A 5,575-nucleotide genomic window follows, 5' to 3' on the forward strand; every position below is an offset into this window, starting at 1 on the left:
CAACCCAACCCAACGTCTCCAGCCTAGCTTGGCAGCCCAGCACCTGTGATCCCACATCTGCCTATCCAACCCGCAACGCCTGCAGCCCGAAACCTGATAGTCCATGGCGAAGCCCAATTACCTAAGACCCACCTACAGCAGTCCAACACCCACGCCACCATCCAGCAATCGACACTTGACTCGCGCCTCGATCCAATTTATGTAACGACCCTAATATTTTACCTATTTAATATGAGGTCGTTACTATACTTTGAAATGCGGAATATACAATAAATGAGCCCTAGTCATAAATGCGACTTACTACTTCCTTTTCTTACCTCGTGAAAGAGAAAATGATTACAAGGAAAAAAAAAGAGAATAACATTATTGAAATAAAGGAAAAGTAACGAAACCAAAATGAATGTTTTATTCTACTCTATGGTTTATTATGCAATTATATTTCAACCTATACTAACCTATACTAATGATGTAAACCGAATTCAGCCTAGACTACAAAATAGAAAAACAAACAACTACCCTGTGCATGTGCCACGATCCGAGGTGTTCGATGTCACCGTCGTTGTCACATGGGTGTCTTGCCCTTATCTGCAAAAGTAAAGTAGCACGAGGCTTGAGTATTTCTAGAATACTCAGTAAGTGACCCCCTATCGGGGTTATGCGACAATCACATACAATGAAATTGTGGGACCTATCGTTTCAATTCGTTTCGTTTTCCTTACGGTGCAATCCTAACGGGTAATCGTGGACGTGTACCATATACTCTACACACAGCCCATACGTGCGAGTATGGGCTCACCAGCTAGTTCGCACACCGCTGGGCCATTGTCCTTATCTGGTGGGCATACTCTAGGAGCCCCTTATGCCGGGACCCGTTAAAACTAGAACCGTCACGGTAGCGCTATGCAATGCATAACGATCGTTGTCCTGCCATTGGATGTACGCGTCCGTACCCTCGTGATGGGATGGGGGTATCCCCCAGATGCATGAACACACATAATGCATGAGGTCCCCCTATTTCTACATTTATCTTTAATGACCATAACTCCCCTGTCACGTTCCATGCTTCATGTCATTCTCATTTTCAATTCACATTTCATACACATTTCTATCAGGGTTATGATTCCAGACAGTTTACTATGTTTTATGTCATACAATTCATGTTGTTCACATTCACATATTCCATACAAACATGTCATAATCATTCAAGGACCACATATCGTCACATGCATAACATATCACATCAAACTAAGCAGCATACATAGCATACATTCACGTTCGCATGATTTCATACTTAAGCACATTAAACTAGCATACAATTTAATGACACGTGCAAATCCATGGGCACGTGCCAACATACAGCAAATAACACGTAACCTACGACGGGTGAGCCACTTACCTGGTTAGCTTAAGTCGTTGTCACGTATATATCCTTAATGAAAGTTCGATTCCATCCTTTGAAATCCAAGTCAACCTATGTGAGCTCATGACATCAGTTTCAAGTTTGAACTCTATAAAATTATTTCTCTAATTTACAGGGTTAAAATTCTGATATTTACCGTTAATTTAACGAGTTTCATGCCCTCTGACATTTACTGTTTTATTTTTAAATTCTGTTAAACAAATCTTCCCTTCTCCCTCTTTGTAATTATTTTCCTTTGGTAAATGATTTTTAGTTTTGTAAACATTTTCAATTCTATAATTTAGATATTCCTCTAATTCTCTAATTTTATATTTATTTTCATTCCGTAAACAAATATTGTTGGCCAATTTTAATTGATTGTTTGTCTACTATCTTACTGCCCACTAAAATTTTATTGATTCTAACCTTATTTCTTATAATTTCCAATGCTAACAAAAAAAATCTAATGAATTGAATATGGTATCTCACTAAAATTTTATTGATTCTAACCTTATTTCCTATAATTTTCAATGCTAACAAAAAAAATCTAATAAATTGAATATGGTATCTATTATTACTAGTAAAATATGAAAGAAGATTTGATTCTAAATTGATTTCTTATAGCCTAACTATCAACAAAAAAGGAAATTTGAGATAGAATTTTACCCTAATAACAGACCAAAATCTCTCCTATATCCCCATCATATCCTTTGAAACACCATTTTACTTTTTACCATAGCCATAACTATCAACAAAAAAGGAAATTTGAGATAGAATTTTACCCTAATAACAGACCAAAATCTCTCCTATATCCCCATCATATCCTTTGAAACACCATTTTACTTTTTACCACATCTGACATTTTCCTATATCCCCATCATATCCTTTGAAACACCATTTTACTTTTTACCACATCTGACATTTTCCTATATCCCCATCATATCCTTTGAAACACCATTTTACTTTTTACCACATCTGATTTCTTATAACCATAACTATAAATAAAAAAGGAAATTAATAAGAGACCAAAATCATTATTACTAGTCAAATATGAAAAAGATTTGATTCTAAATTGATTTCTTATAACCATAACTATAAATAAAAAAGGAAATCTTACCTTAATAAGAGACCAAAATCTCTCCTATATCCCCCTTTTTTACTTTTTACACATTTTTTTCTATTTATTTTTGGATTGAGTTCTTTATTCGATATTTGAGGATTTGAAGATTTACCAATCTATTGGCACGACTAAGTCATAATCCACCTCCCCTTTGGAGTCTTAGTCATTAGCCGACGTGGGAATTCCACCCCTTTGGAGTCTTAGTCATTAGCCGACGTGGGAATTCCATCATCCACCTCTCCTTTGGAGTCTTAGTCATTTTTTATGATGCCTTCAAGGAGGGGCTTGGCTCCTTTTCTTTAAGAGTTCTTTGTTCGATATTTGAGGATTTGAGGATTTACCAATCTATTGGCACGACTAAGTTTAGGGCATGGCTCTGATACCATGTTAGACGAACACGACTCTCCACAATGGTATGATATTGTCCACTTTGAGCTTAAGCTCTCATGGCTTTGCTTTGGGCTTCCCCAAAAGGCCTCATACCAATGGAGTTAGTATTCCTCACTTATAAACCCATGATCATTCCCTAAATTAGCCGATGTGGGATTTCCATCATCCAACCGGGTTGAGGAAAGAGGATGGGGTTGTGACTAGAGGTTAGGGGAGAGAGATGGTTAAATTTTATTTTTATTTGTAAGTAATCCTTTTTATTTATTTATTTATTATTATTATTATTGTTATTACTATTGTTTTTTTGTTGGCTATTACATTACCTACTCCTAAAAAGAACTTTCGTCCTCGAAAGTCTCGAACTCGTGGATCAACTCGGGATATTTTTCCTTTATTTCCTCTCCTCGTTCCCATGTAGCTTCCTCGATTTGGTGGTTACGCCACAATACCTTAACGAAATCTATATTTCTAACGTAAGGCTTTCACTTCTCGGGCTAGGATTTTAATCGGTTTCTCCTGATAACTTAAATTTTCCTAGATTTCGAGAGGTTTGTAGTCTATTACGTGCATAGGGTCTGTAATATATTTTCTTAACATGGACACATGAAATACATCGTGTACGCTTGAAAGCGAAGGTAGTAAAGCTAGTTTGTAAGCTACCGAACCTACTCTTTCTAAAATTTCGAATGGTCCAATAAATCGGGGGCTTAGCTTCCCCCTTTTGTCCGAATCTTAGAATGCCTTTCATAGGAGCTACTTTTAGGAACACTGGGTCCCCCTCTTCGAACTCTAAATTCCTATGCCTAACGTCGGCGTAGCTCTTTTGTCTACTTTGTGCGTTACGCATTCTTACTCTAATTTTCTGTCTCGCCTCATTGGTGATGCGGACCAGTTCGGGTTCTACAAGTTCCCGTTCTCCTTCATCCAGCACAATGGGGATCTACATTGTTTTCCATACAACACTTCAAAGGGTGCCATCCCGATGGTTGCTTGGAAGCTGTTGTTGTAAGAGAATTCCATTAAGTGTAGTTTAGTGTCCCAACTCCCTATTAAATCCATAACGCATGCCCGAAGCATGTCTTCCAGGATTTGGTTTAATCGTTCCGTTTGGCCATCCGTTTGTGGGTGGAAGGTGGTGCTAAAGTCGAGGCGGGTACTTATTGCCTTTTGGAGTCTTTTCGCCATACAGGTAGTGTCACCAAATTTTTAACGCGAACACACCGCTGCCAGCTCCAAATCATGTGTAGGATAGTTTTTCTCGTAATCCTTTAGTTGGCGTGATGCATACGCAACAACCTTTCAATGTTGCATCAGTACACAACCTAACCCCTTTTTGGATGCATCACTGTAAATCACGTATCCCACAGAACTCTCTGGAACTGTGAGCACTAGGGCGGATACTAGTCTTTGTTTTAGCTCTTGAAAGCTGGCCTTACAAGTATCATCCCAAACGAAAGGTACACCTTTTTTTGTCAATTGGGTGAGAGGCGTGGCTATTCTAGCGAAGTCCTGGACAAACCTTCGATAGTAACCCGCCAATCCCAAGAAACTTCGTATCTTGGTGATCGTTGTTGGGCGTTTCCACTTCGTGACAGCTTCTATCTTATTGGAGTCCACAAAAATTCCATCTTTAGACACTACGTGCCCTAGAAACGAAACTTGTCGTAGCCAAAATTCGCACTTGGAGAATTTGGCATACAACTTGTTCTCCCTTATAATAGTTAAGGCTTTGCGAAGGTGCTCTTGGTGTTCTAGGTCCGTTTTTTAGTATATCAAGATTTCTTTTATGAACACGATCACAAACGAGTCTAAGCACTCTTTAAATACTCGGTTCGTTAATTCCATAAATACTGCTGAGGCATTGGTGAGACCAAGGGGACACGCTAGGTCGAATGAAGCCTTTATCTAATAGGTCTTGCAGTTGTGATTTAAGTTCTTTTAATTCTGCTGGTGTCATGCGGTACGGGGCCTTAGAGATGGGTCCCGTTCCTGGTTCCAGTTATATTCCAAAGTCTACCTCCCGCGATGGAGGGATCCCTGAGAGGTCCTCTAGGAAGACATCCATAAATTTGTTTACTATGGACACTGTATCTATGAGTTTTTCCTTTCCTTTTGTGTTTACTGCACAGGCTAGAAACGCCTACCCCACTTGTTGTACCAGGCGTCTCGCTTTCATCATCGATATTATTTTTGGGGTGGTACCTGTGGAGGTTCCTTTAAACTTAAAGGTAAGTCCGTTGGGAGGTGTGAATATCATCTCTTTCTTATGGCAGTCTATGCTAGCAAAGTTTTCGGCTAGCCAGTCCATCCCTAGTATGACGTCAAAGTCCGTCATGTCTACTACCTTTAAGTCTACGTGGATGGTTTGTCCAGCTATTACCACTTGTCCGTCCTTTACTCTATTTTTCGTAACTAAGTCTACCCCTGCTGGGTACCGACCGACAATACATGCATTAAGGGTTCTACTACGAACCCTGCTTGTTTAACAAATGGTAAAGCAACAAAGGAATGGGTAGAACCAGAATAAAAAAATATCAACGCAAAGTGTCCTAGTATATGCCCTGGTCGTTGCATATGCCCTGGTCTGTGGGCAGGTTTGTATCGTGGGCTCTCAGATGACCGGTCCTCTAAGGGGTTCCCTTGGATTTTCCGAGCTCCTTGTAAGG

This window comes from Cucurbita moschata, unplaced genomic scaffold (genome assembly GCF_002738365.1).
Source record: "Cucurbita moschata cultivar Rifu unplaced genomic scaffold, Cmos_1.0 Cmo_Scf00047, whole genome shotgun sequence".
In the NCBI taxonomy this organism is placed as follows: Eukaryota; Viridiplantae; Streptophyta; class Magnoliopsida; order Cucurbitales; family Cucurbitaceae; genus Cucurbita; species Cucurbita moschata.